At 44.6% G+C, this 23,563-nt stretch overlaps 1 long non-coding RNA gene across 1 annotated transcript; it reads left to right on the top strand.

The window, feature by feature from the left end:
- The first annotated feature begins 10,820 nt into the window (after nucleotides 1-10,820).
- LOC120221822 lies at nucleotides 10,821-21,345 on the top strand. The gene is made up of 5 exons (XR_005525904.1): nucleotides 10,821-10,944; nucleotides 15,987-16,057; nucleotides 16,665-16,858; nucleotides 17,882-18,036; nucleotides 20,325-21,345. It is a non-coding gene; the product is annotated as an uncharacterized LOC120221822 (long non-coding RNA).
- Nucleotides 21,346-23,563: the final 2,218 nt, after the last annotated feature.

The raw sequence follows: 23,563 nt of genomic DNA, 5'->3' as shown, positions 1-23,563 counted from the left end.
GCTGTGCATGGCACTTTATTCTTACAACAGCTTGTGGGGATAGTGTTAGGATTGTCATTTTACGGATGAGGAATCTGAGGCTTGGCAAAGTTAACTCCTTTCCTTGAACGAGGCTGTTGCGGGGCAGAGCCTGAATCCTCAACCAGATGCTTCTCTGTCTCCAAGGCCCAGGCGGGCTCTTTTCACGGCTCTCCTAACAAATACCTTTGAAGGGGATATTTTATATCCTTCTAGGATGAGGATTCTTCCATTTTCTAGATGCTGTGATCATTTATTTGTGGATTAGGGGCACAATGTGCCAATTCTGGCAACTGGATAATGCACAACATGGGACACAGCTGTGTCCTCCCCGATCCCCATAGAGTTACTGAGAGCCCCTGCACTCTGATCGGCGCCCAGCACACCTGCCAAAATGTGATACGAAGAACCTGAGAACTTTGATGTGATACATTCCTCTGGCAAATGAGAATATGAGCCGGACTGCCTAGTTACTTGTTATAGTAATGAACTCTGCTTTGACCAAGGAAAGGGGGTATGGAGGAAGGCAGAGGGAGAGGAATGAAAGAAGGACTGGAAGGGAGGGAGGGAGGAAAGGAAGGGGGAGGAAGGAGAAGGAAGGAGAGAACCGAGGAAAGGAGGAAGGGAGGGAGGGAGGCAGGCAGGAAGGAAGGAAGGAAAAGGAAGGAAAGGAGGAAAGGAGGAAGGAAGGGGAGGGAGGAAAGGAAAAGAAGAAGGAAGGAAAAAGCCACGGGCTTTCCTTTGGGTAATAATGGCAGAGGAGACCTCTGGGCCAAGGCTTGCGTAGACCCCTTGATCCTGGTGCCAATGTCTAGGTCTTTGAAAATGCAGTGACTTTTGTAGCTTTATTCACAGGGGCTCCTTCACTTGTGAAGCTGTGGCTTGGAGTCGTAGCCTCTGTGTGAACCCTAGCTACCCTGCTCGCTTTTAGGCAGGATCAGTCACAGGGTAGAGTGACCCTCAGGAAAGAATGCTGAACTCGTGGCTTTGCCAGGAATGAGCTCTGGTCTTATAGCAATCTCCTGTCCAGCATATGCCTCAGTTTTCTGATCTGTAAGTTGAAGTAAGAATGCCCAGCCCCACACAGGGTTGTGAGTGTGCAATGAGACCATATATGTGAAAGTACATTGGAAAACCAAATAAAAGTACATGACCTACACGAGATATTCCTAAGAGAGGGTTGAAACGAAAGATACTGTTTTGATCTCAGCCTTGGTTTACCAATAGAAGAAAATGAAAACTGGATTCCAACAAGGGCCCGTAAATTCTCATTCAGCCCCTGACGCCAGTTACCATGGCAACTTGTGACTCGGGTCCAGCAGCTTGTCCGCTGAATCCTTCAGCTGTTGCTTCTGTCGAGTGGGGAATAATGGCTTGTCATCAGGACTTTTATAAAGCACTCTGCATGATTAATAAAAAATGACAGTAATTTAAAATTCTCTGCACAGGGAAAGTAAGCACTGCAAGTGAAAATAAACCTTGGTGCAATATGTTTCCTCTTTCCAGGCAATTGATTCTGAAAACCATGGTTAGCTGACAAGAGACTGCTTAGGAGATATAATTAGCCTGTAATAGCTTAAGGTTTCTCACGTCCATCTCCTTTCACCCCTGCTGGTTGGATCCACTCCTCTCTAACCTCGCGGGTTTGATCCAGATCCTGCTCTCCTTCTTCTCAGTCTGAAGCACTCTCCCCTCTTAAGCCTATCTTGCAAACCACAGTATGGTCATAGACAACGTTCCAGCAAGCTCGTGGGACCTACCAAAAGTGAATAGTCCTCATATCAGTTCTGACAACTTCCGCTCAGGGTTCAGAAGGCCAAATGGTATAAGGGAAAGAGTTTTGGCATCACGTGAACCTGGGTTTTGAGAGTCAGCTCCGCCACTCTCTACCCATGGGAACTTGGTCAAGTCACTGAACCTCTGAGTTTCAATTGCCTATTTTTCTATTCTTTTCTTTTCCTTTTTTTTTTTTTTTTTTTGGAGAGAGAGAGAGGGAGTGAGCAGGGAAGAGGACCAAATGGAAAGTGGGGGGGGGGAGGAGAGTCTCAAGCAGACTCCACGGTTAGCACAGAGCTTGACATGGGGCTCGATCTCACAACTGTGCAATCATGACCTGAGCTGAAATCAAGAGTCAGACACTCAACTGACTGAAACACCCAGGCGCCCCTCCTATTTTCCTTTTTAAAGAGATGAGGGCCATAGAGTAAGAGCACCCCCAAAGAGCAATAAGGAGAAATAAATATAAAAGTTAGGCCTGTAAAGAACTTAGCCCAGTGGCATATAATGAGCACCATATAAATGGTAATTCTCTGCTATAGAAATACCTTGAATGGCTGAAGGGTGACTGTTTCATCCATTTTTCCTGGTTTAGACAACCCTACCAACTTCCCTGATTTGGGCAACCACACCAACTTTCATAAACCCTAAGAGAAGAATGAGTGAAAATTTCCAGACATCTCTTTTCCCTACTTCGGCACATTAGCCTCTCAAAGAATGTTACTTTTATTATAACACACCAGTCTTCCTACAGAAGCAATGATACCTTTTAATCAGGTAGACTCAGGACTACTTTATCACGGGAAATTCCTGATTACTAGAATCTTGGAGCTGGGAGGTATTCCTGAGCCCAGAGATGCCACATGCTATTAGAATAAGCTGGTAATTTCCTCTTGCTTAGATACTCTTATTTTTTACAATTGCAGGAATTTATAATTTGATCCCTCATTTCCGTTCCTTTCAAAGAAAACTGGCAAGAAGTCCCACCTTCCTTCAGCCCCAGTGCCTGGCAGAGACTCTGTAGGCTGGAAGCCTGGTGCAGTTAACATTGCTGGTTTCATGGCATGGACAGGTGAGGGCCACTGAGTGTCTCAACAGACCGTCCAAGTTGAGTTGACTCTCTGGTGAGACGCCAGCCCCTGGAAAGGATCCAGCTCCCTCTCAAGCCCTGGCACAGGGCTCAGGAGCCTCTGGTGGCCAAGGACAGCAGATAGACATCCAAGGCTTCATGGTTCTCTCACCCGAGACATATGGCCAGTGAACTAGAGATACTTCCCTGAGGAGAGGTTGCACGGTGCACTCACTGCGATGAGTAAAGAAGTCTCACCTATGGAGCTAACTTCTTTATGCCCACCCCATCCCCCATCCTTGAAATCAAGAGTCTGAGGCTCAGGGAAGGAGAGGAGCTGGAGGTTGAATCAGTCACCAACGCCCAATCTTATCAGTCTTGCCAATGTAATGAAGCCTCCATAAAAAAAAACAAAAGAACTTCTGGGCTGGTGAACACATGGAGATGTGGGGAGAGTCACGGAAGCTCCATACCCCTCCCCCAGACCTTGTCTCTTGCAGCTCTGCTGTCAGTTCCTGAGTTGCATGCACCCTTTAAAGGTGTGGGGTTTTTAAAAATATTTATTTATTTATTTATTTATTTATTTATTTATTTTATTTCTCTCTGAAATAGAGAGCATGTGTGCATGTGCACAAGTAGGGGAGGGGCACAGAGAATCCCAAGCAGGCCCCATGCTGTCAGCACAGAGCCCAACGCAGGACTCGATCCCATGAACTATGAGACTGGCAGGATCAAGAGTTAGACATTTAACCAATTGAGTCACCCAAGTGCCCCTGAGTTTTTGGTTTTGGTTTTGGTTTTGGTTTTGAGAGAGAGAGAGGGAGAGAGAGAGAGGGGAGCTGGGGGGCAGAAGGAGAGAGACAGAGAATCCCAAGCAGTCTCCATGCCCAGTGCAGAGCCCAACGCAGGGCTCAATCTCACAACCACATGATCATGATATGAGCTGAGATCAAGAGTCTGATGCTTAACTGACTGAGCCACCCAGGCACCCTGAGGTCTACCCTTTTATAATAAACAGGTGATCCAGGAAAAAAAAACAACAGCAGAGAGAGTTTGAGGCACGCTTTGCTGTGGAATACATTATAACTGGGTTATTTACCTCTTCAAATTCTCTTTCTCTTGCCGGGGATGGGAAGGGGAAATACCTCAGATACCTCAGGCCTTCCATTTTTGTAAGAGAAACTTAATGCCATTTAATTCCAGTGAGAATTTGTAAAATTCTTTTGAAACGTTTAGGAAGGATTCCACACACCATAATTACAGTGTACTGATGCTTGTTACTATTGAATTGTTCGTTTCTAGTGAAGACATTTGATACCCCTATCATAAGAAGGATCTTGTAGGTCATTGCACCTCTGAGAGAAAAATCATGTTAACACAGGCCCAGTTCATAGTAAAGAAATCAATTCAGAGCTAGTGAATAAGAGAAATCCCATCATGCGGCACCTGGCTGGCTCAGTCAGTAGAGCATGCAACTCTTGATCTCAGGATTGTGAGTTCGAGCCCCATGTTGGGTGTAGAGATTACTTAAAAATAAAATCTTTAAAAAAATAAAAAAGAGAAATTCCATCTTAATAGTTCTTATATAACTAGCTGCCAGTAGAAGGAAATGGTAAAAATTAGGGAAGAAGGCAGAGAAAAGTTATGGAAGAACAGTGCTAACTTGTAGCCATTGTCCAGACTAAAGGGTTAGAAGCCCAGGGAAGGCAAAGGTAACCCCCTGGTCTTCTACCTGAGGGATGGGCAACATGTGATTTTTGTGAAGATTCAAAAGTCTGATGCTGCACAAAGCACTCCTGGCCAAGACTGGATACACAACTTTTTTTAAAAAATCTTTTTTAAAAAAACATTTATTTATTTATCTTGAGAAAGAGTGTGAGCGGGGGAGGGGCAGATAGAGAATCCCAAGTAGACTCTGTGCTGTCAGCACAGAGCCCGACATGGGGCTTGATCTCATGAACCATGAGATCACGACCTGAGCTGAGATCAAGAATCAGACACTCAGTCTACTGAGCCACCCAGGCACCCCTGGAAACAGAACACTGAACTATAACAGGGAAACAGCTCAGCCAAATGATTTTTATAAACAAAGTTACTTAGAGGGAATTCATAAAAGGAAAAGAAATCACACATTAATCCATCCTAGCTGACAATAACTTCTTGCATGTTCCATTCTTATTCTTGTTCATATGAACAAAAAATATTTTTCCAGTTTCTGTCAAGTAAATATACCATATTGTGCATACAACTTTTAATTAAAAAAAAAACTAACATTGGACTATAAGCACTTTGCTACACTGCTACATAATCTTAATAATCTTCACACTGACAAATCTTAAGTTTCAAGAGGTCATGAAATCTGGGAAGACTAGTGATTTAAAACAGGGAGTCAAGGGGCGCCTGGGTGGCTCAGTCGGTTGAGCGTCCGACTTCGGCTCAGGTCATGATCTCACGGTTCGTGGGTTCGAGCCCCACGTCGGGCTCTGTGCTGACAGCTGGCTCAGAGCTTGAAGCCTGTTTCTGACTCTGTATCTTCCTCTCTCTCTGACCCTCCCCTGCTCATGCTGTCTCTCTCTCAGAAATAAATAAAGCATTAAAAAAAACAGGGAGTCAAATTTCTTGAGGGAGTTCCTCAAGAAGGTCAGGAAACTCCTAGAAGAGCAATGGAAGACACAATTTGACAGATTTAGATAAATATGACAGTGGGTAGATTGTAAGTCAGTGGTTTGATGGCTTACGGGACAAAGGGAAGTGATTGCATAGGAAGCACTGATTGCACAGGGGAAGTGAGCCCACGAGTTCACAGCCCAGGGCAAGAATAGCCGTAGTGCATGACAATGAGTCTTCTTTTGTTTGGCACTCTAAAGAAGCTTCCAGGCTTCAGAGCTCCTAAAAGAGCCCAAGAGCCAAGACAAAGAACCAAAGACACTCAGTGAAGGGAAAAGTTTGGGGAGTCATCAGACCTACACATCCAGGACATCCAGAGCTGGGCATTTTTTCCCTTGTCCCACTTCTAGGTTGCCAGCCACCCTCCTCCCACTCGCTGGTTGTGCTTTTCCTTTCTTCTTCTCTATTTCACTTATTCCTCCCCCTTTGAATGTTCTCCATCTTTCAGCCCAAAGAATCAATGGGTTGGGGCGCCTGGGTGTCTCAGTGGGTAAGCATCTGACTTCAGCCCAGGTCATGATCTTCCGCCATCAGGCTTTGTGCTACAGCTCAGAGCCTGGAGCCTGCTTTGAATTCTATGCCTCATCTCTCTCTGCCCCTCCCCCACCCCTTTTCTCCCTCTCTCTCTCTCTCTCTCTCTCTCTCAAAAAAAAAAAAAAAAAAAGAATCAATGGGCCGTGGTCTTCCAGTTCCATAGAATAAGTGCTGTCCTGGGGAACCTAAGGTAGGGGAGGCAGGATGGGGGAGGGGAGAGCAGAGCCAGAAGAGGGATGAACTCAGACCCAGAAAAGCAATTAGCTAGGGCAGTAGGAAGTAAACACTGAAGACCCTGTCCCACGAAACAAGGTGACAGTTTTACTTGTTACACTTCTGTATTGTTTGAGGTTTTTCGGTTGTTGTTGTTGTTGGGTGTTTTTTTTTTTAAGCAAATCTGTTACAAATGGAAACAGTCACACAAGTTAAAATTTAAAAACCTTGAAAGAGGCAAATGTTTTCTTTTTTGACGTAAAAGAAGCAACAGACTACTGTTAACAAACAAAAATTCAGCTGAGTACATTTGAAGCTCTAATTGGCTTTATGAAGCGATTCAAGAATCGGGCAGCATCCCATCTTGTTAGTGGAAGGGAGCTTCCCAAGAGAAATTACACCAAATGGGAGGTTTTTATAGGAAAGAGGGTGGGACAAAGACGTCATTAGCAAAAGAAATGATAGTTCCGGGCCAGGGCACTTTCCCTTTGGGAAAAGGGCAGAGGTCTCCTCAAGCAGATTCCTTCATCTTCTTTTGAGGAGGGTGGAGAGGACCCTCGTGACGGATCGCCTCATGGGTGCCGACTGACTGGTGACACCTACATTTCTAGGGAAGGTTGAAGCTACAATTAGGTGAGGTATCAAGCCCGTTTCAAGGCTTGGCCTCAGTAATGCCATGTTGAGCCACTGGTTCTTCTCCACACTACCTAAGGGAAGTCTGAGTGCCAGCAAAAGCAGCAGCAAGGTCCCAAATATCAAATGCAGAGAAAAGGTCTCCAATGAATGACAGGCAGGCAGGCAGTGCCTCCGAGAAATCTGGTTCTGCAAACACAGAGTGAGAGAGAAGGCTGGTAGGAGGGAAATGGCAACTGATAAGAGATGGGTCCTTAGCGTCAGCAGGAAGGACAAGGAGACAAGGCAAGAGCAGAAGAGTCTCAAAGATTTGGAAAGCTTGAGGTAAATAAGGAGAAGAAAAGGAGCTGCCATTTCTGAAGCCAGGAGTGAATGTTCCAGATGGAGGAGAGCTGGAGGGAAAGGGACCGCGAGCAGCAAGGGGAGAGCAGTGAGGGCTTGCACTGCACAAAAGGTGGTTCAGATGTGTGAAAGCGTTGTACGAGGGAAAGCTCCCACATGCACACAAAAACAGTACAGGGGCCCCTGGCCGGCTTAGTTGGTGGAGGGCGTGACTCTTAATCTCGGAGTTGTGGATTCGTTAGGTGCCCCTAGCCCCACGTTAGGTGCAGAGATTACTTAAAAATTAAATCCTGGGGCACCTGGGTGGCTCAGTCATTTGAGTGGCTGACTCTTGATTTCAGCTCAGGTCGTGATCTTGTGGTTCCTAGGATTGAGCCCCGAGTCAGGCTCTGTGCTGAGCAGGGACCTACTTGGGATTGGCGCCCTCTCTCTCTCTGCCCCTCCCCTGCACACGCACACACGTTATGCACATTCCCTCTCTCAAAATAAACTTTAAGAAAATGTTTTAAGAACAAACAGAATAGTTATAATGAACCCCCATGTACCCATCACCCAGCTTCAACAATTGGTACCTCATGCCCATCCTTGCTTCATCTATACCCTCACCAACACATCACCCCTTCCCTGCTCTGGCTTGAAACAAATTTACGATTCAACGTTCTTTCCATGGTTCTCAGACTGGACTGGGCATCAAAAATCCCTAGAGGGCTTATTCAAACACGGATTGCGGGACCCCACCCCCGGTTTCTGATTCTGCAAGTCTGGAGTGGGACTGACAATTTGCATTTCTATTTTTTTTTATGTTTAATTATTTTTGAGAGAGTGAGAGAGCAGGAGAAGAACACAGAGTGAGAGAGAGACAGAATGTGAAGCAGGCTTCAGGCTCTGAGCTGTCAGTTCAGAGCGCAACGTGGGGCTCAGACTCACAGACCTCGAGATCATGACCTGAGCCAAAGTCAGATGCTTAACCGACTGAGCCACCCAGGCGCCCTGAGAATTTGCCTTTCTAACACGTTTCTGGATAATACCAGTGCTGCAGATCCAGGGGCCACACTTTGACAGCCACTGTATTATTTCACCTGAACATATTTCTGTTTCAAAAAGGACCCCCTTATTTAAAACATAATCAGTGTTGCCACCACTTACAAAAATCTATAGTAATTCCTCAGTATCATGTTTTCCCAGTTGTCTTACTGACCACTTGTTTGATTCGTGCTCCAGACAAGATCCATGCCTTGCCGTTGGTTAACATGTCTCTTTCAACCCCTCCGGTCCAAGGGATGGGGTTTGAATTAATAACATGAGGAGTAGTTTGAGCAGTAGCACTGACAGTGGTGCCGCTGTGTATTAAGAAGAGAGCACAGCTGTTGGGTCTGAATCGCACTCTGCCACTTCCGACTGTTAGGTTGGACCCACCACCGAAGTGCTCTGAGGCTCATTTGCCTCGTTTGTAAAATGAAGAGAATAAGCCTATCTCATGAAGACTTGTGAGAACTGTATGAAAATCAAGCCTGCGGCATGGTGTCTGATACGTGGTAGGGCTAAGGAACCAACCAGAAGGCATGGGTTGGTAGCGGCTCTGTGACCTGGGCACCTTAGGCAGGTGCTTCTCTAAGCTCCAGTTTCCTAATCAATAAAATGGAGATGATAACAGTACTTTGGTGGGCTGTGAATGAGCTGATGGGGACAAACAGCTGAAGCATGACATCTAATGTGCTATAAGCACTCAGGGTTTTTTTTGTTGCTGCTACAAAAATAGCAATTATTATTAGGAGCACAATGAATGTTACTTCTCATGCACTTGAGTAGGAATAACTTCTTAGAATCTTGATTTTCAAAGTGAAGGGTCGGGAGATCCCAGGCCATGAAACTGTGTGTTCCCCATCTCACTTATTTCTTACTTTGGTGAATGGCACCACCATCCTACCAGGTGCCTGAGTTAGAAACCATGGGGGTCGCCTCTGACTCTATCCCACATTCAAGTGCATCATCCATTATAAAGGATTCTCCCTTCAGGTTGTAGCTGGGATCCCAAACTGAATGAAAGAACCTAATAGTGCCTGGTACACAGCATGTCCTTAATCAACACTGATGGTTTATTTTTATTTCTTTTTTTTTTTAATTTTTTTATTTAGTTCTGAGAGAGAGAGAGCATGAGCAGGGGAGGGTCAGAGAGAGAGGGAGACACAGAATCTGAAACAGGCTCCTGGCTCTGAGCTGGCTGTAGGCACAGAGCCCGACGCGGGGCTCGAACCCACGAACCGTGAGATCATGACCTGAGCTGAAGTCGGCCGCCCAACCAACTGAGCCACCCAGGTGCCCCGGTTTATTTTTATTTCTATTGCCTCTACTCTCCTTCTGACCGCTGCCCTCCCCTGACCCACACTGCCCAGCAACTCCCCTCCCCTGCTCCCCCCAGCCCCCCAGCCTCTCATTCTTCAGATGACAGCCTTTCTCTCTGTCTCCCCCTCCCCCACCCAGACTGCAGTGCAGTGAGCCAGTTTCCCAGTTTCCGTCCCCTTCATCCTCCTGCTGCATAAGGAGCTACTTTCCTTTTGTTTTTCCTCTTTCATCCCTGATACTTACGTTTCCCTCCTTCCTACAGGCCTTCCTGTCTCGTTTAAAAAAAAAAAATGTTTATCGATTTTGAGAGAGAGCATGCACCAGCCGGGGAAGGGCAGAAAGAGAGAGAGAAAGAATATCAAGCAGACTCCGTGCTGTCTGCAGGGAGCCCCACATGGGGCCATGAACTGTGAGATCATGACCTGAGCCTCTATCAAGAGCTTGACACTTCACCGACCGAGCCACCCAGGTGCCCAGCATGTTTTTGATAACGTGTTCTTGGATATGTATGTGAACTTATAAAATACATTATGTTATTTTGTGTGCTTTCTGTTCTTAAACCCGCCCACCGCATTTACTTATCCAATAAGTATCCTAGCTAACTAGTAACTTATCCTAGCTAATACCCTCGACCTCCTGCTGCCGGCTATGGTGAGACGAATGTCCATGTGGATGATCCTTTAGGACCTGAGCACGAGTTTCTCTGAAACATCTGCCCAGGAGGGGAATCACGGAATCATAATATCGATGCCAATTTCCTTTGGCCAAGTACTGCTGGGTTGTCCCTGAGAACTACAGAACTCTCGGCCTCTGAAGACTCCTTCCAAAGCCTTCCACTTGATGGAACTCTAGCATAGCTTTAGTAGCTTAAGGTCATCCCTGGGATGCTCCTGGCCACCCCCCCACCCCCACCCCACCCCACCCCGGGAAGGGCCCACCTGGGATGAAATTCAGTGCTGCCTGGATGAATTTCAGTGCTGCCCTGAACCTCCTCTAAGGGCAGTTACTTTAGAAAGCTTACAATTATAAATTCTTTCTCTGCCCTTTAAACTGTTTCCTAAAAGACCTAAGAGCAAATATTCAGGGAGATAACTCTCCTCTCCTCCCCATAGGGGAAGATAAGGACCTAACTTGAGCAGGCACCTCACTGCGACTCATACTACTGCCTCCAGTCGTAAAGATAGGAGAATTTGTTTCCCCTCCTTGAATAAACTAGTGTCCAGCTTTGTTTATTTTTGACGGGCCCTAGAAAAATTCTAGCAGTGTACTTTCCCAGCAGGCAACCAGAAGAGTTTCAGACTTCCCGAGAATTTCTTATTACCCAGACTCCGAATTTGTCAACCTCACAGGTAAAAAGAGATCTCTTGCTATTGTTTGAATTTTCATTTATCTGTAACTGGTGGGGTTGAGCAGAACTAGTGGACTTTCTTGTGTGAGTCATATATTCACATTCTCTGACCATTTTCCTATTGGGTTCTCCATCTTTTTCTGATTGATTTGTAGGACTTTCTTATACATGTTAGATAACAATCCCTATTGGTTTTCGAAGTCTCACATATTTTTTCCCAGTCTCTCACCTGTCAGTTAATTTTGGTAATAATAGCCATCATTATCATTAATTTTGACATAGTCATACCCCTCAATTATTTTGGCCAATGATTGCACTTTTTAGGTCTTGTTTTTGAAAGAATCTTTCCCCACTTTAAAATCATAAATTGGGGCACCTGGGTGGCTCAGTTGGTTAAGCGGCCGACTTCGGCTCAGGTCATGATCTCACACTTCATGAGTTTGAGCCCTGCATCGGGCTCTGTGCTGACAGTTCGGAGCCTGGAGCCTGCTTCAGATTTTGTGTTTCCGTCTCTCTCTGCCCCTCCCCTGCTTATGCTCCGTCTTTCTCACTCTCTCTCAAAAATACATTTAAAAAAATTTTTTTTAAATTAAATCATAAATATATTCTCCTGTGTATATTTCTGTGTGTTTTTTTTTGTAGGGTTGCTTTTCATATTCAATCTTTAATACATCTGAAGTTCACCTTTGTTTATGTGTGTTGAGGATTCAACTTAACTTTTCTCCATGTAGTGAGACAGTTTCTCTGCTACTAAGTTTCTATTACCTACTAAGTAACTTACCCTGTCCTGGTTGATTGTGGTACGTTTTCTTCCTACATACCAGGTACACTCACACCCAAACGCATATACGTTTCTGGGCACTTTGTGGCCCTTGGCCTATTTGCACGTTTCTGCATGACACTGGAGTATAGTCAGGCAAGTCCCTCCTCTTTGCTCTTTTCTGAGAATTAACTAATTATGGATTTTGATTTTATTCTTCCGTATAAATTTCTGAATATGCTTTCCTTTCCAACAAAAAGATTATTAGGAGTGTATGGAAGTGCTTTACATTTTTAGATTCACTTTGGGAGAATTGGTATCTTTACATGTTAGGGAGTCTTGTCTCCCGACACGGCATATGTCTCTGCTCATTCAAGTCTTGTTTTGTGCCCTTTAATAGTTTTACATTTGCCCTCCAGAAATGGTTTTGTGCTAATATAGAAGAATGCTACTGATTTCTGTAAGCACATCTTGTTCCTGACATCCTTGCCAGGATTCTAATAATTCGGGGGTGATTTTCTATATGGATAATAATCAAATCACCTATCATTAGTGACAGTTTTGTCATTCCCTTTCCTTTTTCTTTTTTTTAAATTTTAGATCGAGAAAGAGGAAGAGAGCACACAAACAGGGGAGGGGACAGAAGAAGGGAGAGAGAGAGAGAATTTTTTAAAAAATATTTTTTATTTATTTCTGGGGCGCCTGGGTGGCTTAGTCAGTTAAGCGTCCGACTTTTGCTTAGGTCATGATCTCGCGGTTTGTGGGTTCGAGCCCCGTGTCAGGCTCTGTGCTGACTGCCTGCTCAGAGCCTGGAGGCTGTTTCAGAGTCTGTGACTCCCTCTCTCTCTGACCCTCCCCTGCTCACGCAGTCTCTCTCTCTCCTAGAAATAAATAAAACATTAAAAAATTTTTTAAAATATATTTTTATTTATTTCTGAGAGAGAGAGAAACAGCGTGAACAGGGGAGGGTCAGAGAGAGAGGGAGACACAGAATCTGAAGACAGGCTCCAGGCTCTGAGCTGGCTGTCAGCACAGAGTCTGATGCGGGGCTTGAACCCACAAACCATGTGATCATGACCTGAGCCGAAGTCAGATGCCTAACCGACTGAGCCACCCAGGCACCCCAAGAGAGAGAATATTAAGAGGCCCCGTGCTCAGTGTGGAGCCCAAAGCAGGGCTCCATCCCATGACCCTGGGATCAAGACCTGAGCCAAAATCAAGAGTCAGATGCTTAATCAATTGAGCCACGCAAGCGCCTCTTTCTTTCTTTCTTTCTTTCTTTCTTTCTTTCTTTCTTTCTTTCTTTCTTTCTTTCTTTCTTTCTTTTCTTTTCTTTCTTTCTCTTTCTTTCTCTTTCTTTCTTCTTTTTTAAAAATTTAAATCCAAGTTAGTTAACATATGGTGTAATAATGATTTCAGGAATAGAATTTAGTGATTCATCGCTTACATATAACACCCAGTGCTCATTCCAACAAGCGTCCTCCTTACTGCCCCTCGCACATTTAGCCCATCCCCCTACCCAACACCCCGACAGCAAGCCTCAGTTTGTCCTCTGTTTAAGAGGCTCTTGTGGTTTGCCTCCTTCTCTGTTTTCATATTATTTTTGTTTCCCTTCCCTTATGTTCATCTGTTTTGTATCTTAAATTCCACATAATGGTGAAATCATATGATATTTGTCTTTCTCTGACTTATTTTGCTTAGCATAAAACACTCTAGATCATTCCATGTTGTTGCAAAAGGCAAGATTTCATTCTTTTTGATTGCTGAGTAATATTCCATTGTATATATCTACCACATCTTCTTTATCCATTCATCAGTTGATGGACATCTGGGCTTTTTCCACACTTTGGCTATTGTCGAAAGTGCTGTTATAAACATTGGGAGTGCATGTGCCCCTTTGAAACAGCACTCCTGTACCCCTTGGATAAATACCTAGTAGTGCAATTGCTGGGTTGCAGGATAGTTCTATTTTTAATTTTTTGAGGAACTTCCATATGTTTTCCAGAGTGGCTGCACCCGTTTGCATCCCCACCAGCAGTGCAAAAGAGAGCCTCTTTCTCTGCGTCCTCACCAACATCTGTTGTCCAGGCGTCCCTTTCTTTCTTTTTCTTTTTTTTAAGTAGGCTCTACACCCAATGTGGGGCTTAAACTCACAACCCGAATAAGATCAGGGTCACATGCTCTACCAACTGAGCCAGCCAGGCACCCATCACTTCCTTTCAAATTCTTATACCTGTTCCTTCTTTATCATGTCTTTTTTTTTTTTTTAATGTTTTATTTATTTCTAAGAGAGAGATAGAGACAGCATGAGCAGGGGAGGGTCAGAGAGAGAGGGAGTCACAGACTGAAACAGGCTCCAGGCTCTGAGCTGGCAGTCAGCACAGAGCCCGACGCGGGGCTCGAACCCACGAACCGCGAGATCATGACCCAAGCGAAAGTCGGACGCTTAACCGACTAAGCCACCCAGGCGCCCCTTCTTTATCATGTCTTAACACGTTGGCCAAGGCCTCCTGTACTCTGCTGAGTAGTAGCAGCTCCTGTTCTCAGAGGGAATGTGGATCTACCCGCACCTCTTATCGCCTTCCTTTCCCCACAGGCTAAGCCTGCCCTCATGTAGCCACAGGCTCTATTTCCTACTGGTGCAGGACTAGTGATTCTGTTTTGCTGTGTAGTGGAGTTGGGATAAACTGTAATCTATCCATGGAAATATGGGGGAGATAAAAGTTCCCCCAGCTGTGGACCCAATTACTTGCTGTCTCTCTAGAAGCTTCTCACAGTTATTACATTAGATACTCAGATTCACCAACTGTTCCATTTCTGAGGCACTCATTCCCAGCACTGGTTTGAGGAAGGTAGCCAGTAGCCTAAAATGGGTTGCCATTTTGTCAAGAGCCAGAAGCCAGAGCGGCATTTCTAAAGTAATTCCCATCATGAGAGTGTTTTAATCATAGTCCATTGAAGGCCCTCACTGTAAACTCTCTTTTTTAAATTTTTTTGATGTTTATTTTTATTTTGAGAGAGACAGAGAGAGAGAGAGACAGCATGAGCCAGGGAGGAACAGAGAGAGAGGGAGACACAGAATCCAAAGCAGGCCCCAGGCTCTGAGCTGTCAGCACTGAGCCTGATGCGGGGCTCAAACCCACAAACCGTGAGATCATGACCTGAGCCGAAGTTGGACGCTCAACCAACTGAGCAACCCAGGTACCCCCATTATAATTCTTTAATAAGAGCATTCAAGAACTTGACAAGGTGGCCTCACCTCCTTTTCCACTTACCACAGCATACCCCACACTCAGACGATCCTGGGCGATCTCCTTTCCCTGAATGCGTGTCCATTCAACCTTACCTGCTTATCATTCAGTTCTCTCTGCATGGGATTCTCTCACCCTCTCTCTACATTGAGAAAGCCTCATCATTCATCAAGGCTCAGAACAAAAGTCATCTCTCTTATGCTGTCTTCCCAAGTTTATCTCATTGGTATAAATCATTCCTTCCACCATGCTCCCCAGAGCACTCAGCTCTCCGGTTTGCCTTACAGTTTGTTGCTAGTTATCTAACCGTTCCGTTAGATAGCGACCCCCCAGGTCAAGGACTGTGTGTTATTCATCTCTATCTCTGCAGCAATTCTTCGCCTATAACAAATGCGCAATAGATGCTTATTCATCAAATGAAAGGATAGAGATCACAAATTATATGAAAAAGAAGTCATTAATAAAGGTGAAGTAATGCTGATCGAATGTGAATCTGCGGAGGTGTTATCTGCAGAAATACTCAGCAACACGCATTTAGGAGCAAGAACAGACCCTGTAAATGTCTAGCCATGTTCATTATTATGTGGTAAACCTTGTGAGTGCTATCGTCACAGGTGCTCAACTTGTGCGGGGCAGAGCAACGCTGGGGGGGGGGGGGGGGGGACTGGGGAAGTTAGTGTGTGGCCAGACTTCCCTGGGTCTCTGCTTCTGAATGAGACGTCTGCTTACACTCTATGCTACCTTGCCCTTAAAGTGTGCGGATTTACACACTGAAGATGATAAGATACATGGAAATGTCTTTTGAAATATTACCTTTGGAGCACCTCGGTGGTTCAGTCAGTGAAGCATCTGACTTTGGCTCAGGTCATGATCTCACGGTTCTCGAGTTTGAGCCCCACATCAGGCTCTGTGCTGGCAGCCCCCTTCACATCCTCTGCCCCCCCCACCCCATCTCTCTGCCCCTTCCCTGCTCACACTTTCTATCTCTCAAAAATAAATAAAAAGATTTTTAAGTACCTTTACTTTCAATAGGAGTTTCCAATAAGTGGGAGAGATTGGTCATGTGTGGACGAGACGTGGAAGAGGTAAATGAAGAAACTGAGGTAAAATTTATAATGTTTGTATTGTTGCTTTTCTTTGATAGTTTCTTCTGTGCATTTATTCTTTTTGCTTTTTGTCTGTCTAGGCCAAGTAAAGAAGGTATTATATATATATATATATATATATATATAGTATATATCATTATATAAAAGCTGAGATAAGGAGTTAAATTCCTTTTCCTCCATAGATTGTGGCAGCAGTGTCCCTCAAATTATTCACACCTTCTTGTGTCCACCTCCTTGGGGAGAACCTTTCACACTGACTCTAGGCATGGCCATGTAACTTGCTTTGGCCTGGGACAAGAGCAAATATGACACTAGCAGAAATTTTATTTCATTTTTTTAAATGCTTATTTATATTTGAGAGACAGGGAGACAGAGTGTGAGTGGGGGAGGTGTAGAGAGAGAGGAAGGCACAGAATCTGAAGCAGGCTCCGGGCTCTGAGCTCTCAGCGCAGAGCCTGACAGGGGGCTTGAACTCACTGATGGTGAGATCATGACCTGAGCCGAAGTCAGACGCTTAACCGACTGGGCCACTGAGGCACCCTGACACTAGCAGAAAGTTTAAAAGGCTTGCTTGCTTATGGGAGCTTGCCGTCTCCTGAGACAGCCTTAAGGTGATCAGCACACGAAACCTGGGCTTGAGGATGACAGAGCATGTGGAGCAGAGACAGACCATCCCAGCAGAGTCCTCAACAAAGGAGCCTCTCGGTCTCCAGGTATGTGAGTGAGGCCAGCCAACCCCAGAGGATCCACCTACCAACCTCAGAGATCTGTCACATCACCTACATCAGAACTGTCCAGGTAACTCACAGAACATTGAGAAATAATAAATGTTTGTTGTTTTAAGCCATTACATTTCAAGATGGTTTGTGACACGGCAAAGCCTAACGAAAACATTCCTCAGGAAAACCTTCTGAGGCTAGAATCTAGAGGTCCTGGTCTCCAGGGTCATGTTCAATTGCTGTGACTTCTTTTCTAGTCAAAATTCAGGTTGAGATATGCAAAACTTATGTGTCTTAGGTTTGATCAGGCCTCTTGAATTCCTCGAGGGCAAAGACCATGACTTTTTTTTCCAGTTGGCTCAGTACATCACTTTATTCATACAATATGCTCAGTACAGAGTATTGCTTTTCTGTAAGGGAATGAAAGTTTAGTTCCTGTGAGGATAAAGGTAAATTACATGGGATACATATAACTCTCAAACTTTATGTAGGACACAGATATTTCTAGTTACAAAGAAGGTTTTAGACTAACAATCTATCCTAAGAGAGAAAACAGAAGGAAGAAGCAAGGGCCGTGTTTTTGTCCCCAAAAGAAAAGAGTCTTGCAGAGTCACTGGCCTGAACAACTTCAGGGAGCAACCATTCACATTGAGGTCTATGCTAACAGTGCCACTCCCCCCCCCCCCCCCCCCCGATTGTGCAGTACACAACGTGCACAGCTGTACACAAGGCCCCTGCCTGGCACATAGTAAATGTTGAATGAATGAATGAATGAATGAGCAAACAAGTGAGTGAGTGAGCATGTGTGCATGCATTCATGCCATGTTTGTGGCATTTAGCAGAGTTTTAAGTGGAAAGAAAAATAAGCCAAATTAGACTGAATACGCCTGTTTAGTGGGCTCCAAGAACATAACCCACTTTGCTTTTGGTGTGACGAAGTGAGAAAATGACCAAATCAGATACAGATTCAAAGAAAAAAATCTTTCACCAAGAGTTGCTGGTTAAAAAAATAAAAAACTCATTTTGGTTAATGGTGACACCTAGTGGTGGTGTCAAAGCTGTAGGTTTTCCTTGGAGTAAACGATTTTATTTTACCCATTAGGGCAGTGGAGTCCTTGGCAAGATGGATTCCTGCTCCCTTCACAATTTAGACAGTTAAGGCCCGTAGGCTTCCCACGGTCAGCACAGGTGGGACATCTTTGTTCTGGGATTTAGTCCTGGAGAGGCCATTCCACTGTTGCTGCCACGGAGACGTCGGTAGGTAGGAAGCTCCCTCCCTTCCAGTGGTACGGGGTCACTCACGGTCCCTTAAGACAACTGTCCTCAGCTTTTCCACTTGTGTCTTAATCTTCCCCCATCTCCTTCCTTTGCTTCTTCTATTTGTCCGTTGCCAAAATAGCCATCCATGGGCCATTTAAATGCAAATAGATTAAAATGAAATGAAATGAAAATTTGAGCCCCTCGCATTTCAAGTGCTCAGCAACTCCGGTGGCCACGGTGCTCAGTGCAGAACATGATCATTTTCATCACTGCACAAACCCCTCCAGGAAAGCGCCAGCCTGGAGCCTGGTTACCTACCTCTCTAGCCTTCCATCTCTTTTCCTTCTAGCACCTCTTCTCTACTGGGTGATTCTGCTCCCTCCCTCCCTCCCTGCCCACTCCAGTTTACTTGGTAGCTTTCCGTGTTCTGTATAGTATTATGTAAACTCGCCAAGGTGACCTTACCAAGTGAGCACAAAAATATATAATCATATTGGACAGTTTATTCAGGACAGTCAATGATTCACAGCATCTTGTTTTCCATGCATTGGAACACATCAAAATATTTTTAAACTCAACACATCAACACATCATTTAAAACAATTATAGCCCAGCCTTTTTTTTTTCTCTTGCTTTTTAAATCCACAGGTTTCTGCCTTTCTACTTTGTCTTGAGGTAAATGGTTTTAAAATTAAACAGTGTATCTCTTTTTAATGTCTGAAGAAATATTTTTTAGGGTTTTATTTTTAAGTAGTCTCTACACCCAAAGTGAGGCTCAGACTTACAGCCCCAAGATAGATCAAGAGTCTCATGCTCTACTGACTGAGTCAGCCAGGTGCTCCTGAAAAATATTTTTTATGCATAGAATAGCTTTGAAATAATACACAGGAAGCTTTTTGTTGAACACGCTCTTAGAATATTTTCATTTCTACCAGATTTTTGTGCATCTGTACGTGTATATTTGTATCTGTGTATTTATGTATAACTTTTTATTTTTTTAGAATTGTTAAAGTTTCTGTATTGATTAAGAGAGAGATAGAGACACGGCCAGTGCGGGAGGGGCAGAGAGAGAGGGAGGGAATCCCCAGCAGGTTCCTTACTGTCAGCTCAGAACCCAAAGCAGGGCTCGAACTCACGAAACTGTGAGATCGTGACCTGAGCTGAAACCAACAGTCAGATGCTTAACGAACTGAGCCACTCAGGCCCTCCTGTATGAATATCTTTTTAAATTAAATTGAATTCTAAATTACTTTTGAAATTTAAATCATATCTGAAAATAAATATCACAACCTTGAGAGGATCAAACCAAGAACTTTGCAGGATATATGAGCTCTCCGAGAGAGAGTAATTTCTGAACGAGCCTGCAAAGTTTGGGTGATGACCCATCTCTTTAGGAATAAGGTGGGGTGGGGCAAGGTGGGGGGGGTGGATGTAGCACTGCATTAACTTTAGATTTATGTCTAATGACAGTTTGCCAAGAATCGGAATGCACTGACAAGTGGCCCTCTTGACTATTGATAAAAAGTTACATTAGCAAGAGAGCCTTCCTTTTCCTTCCCGCCCATGATTAGAGAAGAATGACTCGAGAGCTTATCCCTTTGGTGCCCATCCCAAAAGGGACTTGGAAAATGGTAACAGCTTGGATCCTCCCTTTCAGGGGCACACTGACCCGCCTCTCTCTTTGTAAGGGCTTGATGAACGGGTGAAAGTTACCATCTCTTGGGACGCTTGGGTGGCTCCATCGGTTAAGGCTCTGACTCTTGATTTCAGCTCAGGTCATGATCTCACAGTTCATGGGTTTGAGCCCCACATCAAGCTCTGTGCTAACAGTGCGGAGCCTGCTTGAGATTCCTTCTCTCTCCCTCTCTCTTCCCCTTTCTCCCCCACCTCTCTCTCAAAATAAATAAATAAACATTAAAAAAAAAAAAAGAACATGGGCTCAGGTCATGATCTCATGGCTCTTGAGTTCGAACCCTACATCGAGCTCTGTGCTGACAGCTCAGAGCCCGGAGCCTGCTTCTGATTCTGTGTCTCCCTCTCTCTCTGCCCCTCCCCCTCTCACACTCTGTCTCTCTCCTTCAAAAATAAATAAACATTGTGGGGGGGGGGATGGGCATGGAGGAGGGCACATGTGGTGATGAGCACAGGGTGTTATATGGAAACCAACTTGACAATAAAGTATAAAAGAAAAAAATTAAAAGAAAAAAATAAACGTTTATAAAAACTTTTTAAAGAAAAACAGAACAAAGGTTACCATCTCTCTTCCTTTTCCTCCGATCCCACAGCTAGCCATGGCCACCTGTCCTCCAAAGAGCCATCAGCTTTCAAAGAAGAAAACAGGATGAAGCCCAAGATCTCCCCTGACTTCAAATCTGGTTTCAGCTCAAAGTCACTTCAGAACTTGGATTTATGCAGCATTTATGTAAAGACTTGTATTTCTTTGAAAAGTGATTTGGGGACCAGGACAGAACCAGCATACTTACCTGATAAATAACAGCTCTACTGCCACTTTGAGAAAAAGGGAAACTGAGGCAGGGCACAGTAACTGTGGCGTGTGCTAGGATTTGGAGCCAGTATTTTTGAGTTCCCGTAAGGCAGTTTGCATCAAAACCATATAATCATATGCCCAGGCCAAAGTGTAGCATCTCTGTGTGGATTCCTCTAAATAAAGTGCCGCCTGGACCATGCCACCCAGGGGAGTTGGTTTGTGGTTCCTTCTGGCCATGGACGCCCGTGGTGCCAGGCTGGCGCGGGCAGAATTGTGGTCCTTCTGAAAGAACAGGCGTTTGTGTGTCAGCTTCGTGGGACTTGCAGGAGTCCGTTTTGAATGATGCTCCATGTTGGGAAGACAAATAGCATCCCATCCCCTCGGCAGAGGACCAGCTTGGCCCTTATCCCAAGGCAGACTGGCCACGGGCAATGGAAAACTCAGGATCATCCGTGCTACAAAGGCCCTTAAAACACTCCTCATCCATCCCCAGTTTTATGGAGAGAGAAACTGAGGCCCCAAAAGGTTAGGGGTTCGAGTGACCTTCCTAAGACATGTAAAGGGAGGACAGGGCTGCAGTGTGACCCCTCCCCACGAGACATCCCAAACCATTTGGTGCTGCCTCGCCTCCCCCATCCCAGCGGCCCTCAGGCCCCCTTGCAAAGACTTTCTCTAGCCTCGTGGAAAGATCCAGGCACCTTCATAGTGTTCATTTGTTAATACGAAGATTGACATACTGAGGATTACTCTGTCTGTGTTTTCAGGTCAGATTTTTTATTTATTTTTTTATTTTGAAAGTGCGTGTGAGCAGGGGAGGAGCAGAGAGAGGGAGACAGAGAATCCCAAGCAGGCTCTGGGCTGATGGCGGGGATCAAACCCAGAAACCCATGAGATCGTGACATGAGCTGAAACCAAGAATCAGATGCGTAACTGGGGGAGCCACCCAGGTGCCCCTCAGGTCAGATTTTAAACATAGATCTGTGCTAATACAGTAGCTACTAGCCAATGTGGCTACTGAGCTCTTGAAATGTAACTATAAATTAACACGCTGTAACTGTAAAATGCACATCAGAGTTTGAATAGTTGTTATGAGAAAAACAAATTTTAATCATTTTCATACTGACTACATATTGAAATAATATTTTAGATATATTAGGCATTATTTAATGTATTATTAAAATGTTGATGTATTTCTTTTTACATTAAAAATTTTTAATGTTTATTTTGGAAAAAAAATTTTTTAATGTTTTTATTTATTTCTTAGAGAGACAGTGTGAGCAGGGGAGGGTCAGAGAGAGAGAGACACAGAATCTGAAGCAGGCTCCAGTCTGTGAGCTGTCAGCCCAGAGCCCGATGTGGGGCTTGAGCCCACGAACCATGAGATCATGACCTGAGCCGAAGTCGGATGCTTAACCGACTGAGCCACCCAGGCATCTCTGTTTATTTAGTTTTGAGAGAGAGACAGAGATACAGAGTGAGAGCAGGGAAGGTGCAGAGAGAGGGAAACAGAATCGGAAGCAGGCTCCAGGCTCTGAGCTGTCAGCACAGAGCCCAATTCAGGGCTCAAACTCATCAGCTGGCAGATCATGACCTGAGCTGAAGTCGGAGCCTCAACCAACTGAACCACCCAGGTGCCCCTCTTTTTACTTTTCAAAATGTGGTTAGTAGAAGATTTAAAATGATACATGTGGCTCATATTACATTTATGTTGGACAATGCTGAAATCTACAATATAGACCTTGCCTTCTGCTTTGATATTCATTTGATATTCAGGTAGATTCACTTGGTGTTCATGTATTTAATATACTTACACTGAAGGAAGGGAGGAGGAGGTGAGTGACAGACAAGGAAAAAAACCAGCTGACCTGATGTTACACTGAATGTGAAATAGGATCTAATGATTCCACATTGTCCCTGTGGGGGTCCTGATTCCCATGCTTGACTCCCATAGGGTGAGCACCTTACACTTTTCCAAGAGTTAAGTCTAGTGTTTTTCCACCTGCACTGACGTGGATAAAGCTCAAAAACCTGACATTAAACAAAGAAAGCGAGTTGTGGATGCATACAGATAACTTGCCTTACATAAACTTGTACAACTGCAAAGCTATATAGCAAATAGAGACTTGCACCGGAATGGTAAATCCCAATTAGGGACAGCGATTCCTTCTAGTGAGGGAGGAGGAGAATGTGATTGGGGAGTTGCTTTCAGTGTATCCGTAATAGTCTTTCTTTAGCTAGGTGGTGTTAGGCATTGTTTGATATTTATTTTCTATGCTTTGTGTAGACCAGAAATACTTCATAATAAAAGTGCATTAAGGTGCATACTTTTCAGAGACTAGTCAGATATTTGTAGGGGCAGCATATATTTTTGGTGTGTACATGTTTTATTTGCTTCATATTGTTAGTGCAAATTTCTAGGCTATCCGCTACGTATCCCCTAACAAGCCCATTTCTAATATGGGAAACATCCAAAGAAAGCAATGGCCTTTAAAATCTAAGCAGCTGTTTTTCCTTTAAAATGCACAGATGTGGATTAGACACACACTCACAGTGACCTGGTGATGTCACAGTGTTTCAGTTATCAGTCACTACAGAACAAACCACTCCCAGAACTTAGTGGCTTAAAACAAAATGATTTATTTCTCCTAATATTGTAGGCTGGCTGGGCTCTACTGGTCTCACCTGGGCTTACGCAAGCAGCTGCTTTCAGCCAGAGCTCAGCTGAATTGGGGGATCCAAAATAGCCTCACTCCTGTCTGGCAGTGATTGCTGTGCTATTCTCCGTGTGGCCTCTTTACCCTCCAGCAGGGCCTCTTTACCCTCCAGCCTTCTTTTTATGGCAGTTTCAGGGCATTCTGAGTGATAAGGGCAGAAGCTGCGAGTCCTTTTGAGGTCTAGTCCCTGAACTCACGGGATGCCCGCTTAGCCATCTAATATCAGTCATGGCAAGTCACAAAGCCAGCCCCAGTTGAAAGGGTAGGAAAAATAGACTCTGCCTCTTGGTGGGAAGAGCTGCAAAGAATCGATGGCTGGATT

The sequence above is a fragment of the Hyaena hyaena genome, unplaced genomic scaffold, assembly GCF_003009895.1.
Source record: "Hyaena hyaena isolate Hyena2069 unplaced genomic scaffold, ASM300989v1 scaffold_15, whole genome shotgun sequence".
In the NCBI taxonomy this organism is placed as follows: domain Eukaryota; kingdom Metazoa; phylum Chordata; class Mammalia; order Carnivora; family Hyaenidae; genus Hyaena; species Hyaena hyaena.
Note: the sequence above shows the minus strand (reverse complement) of the source record. Positions and strands in the feature narration are given on the sequence as shown.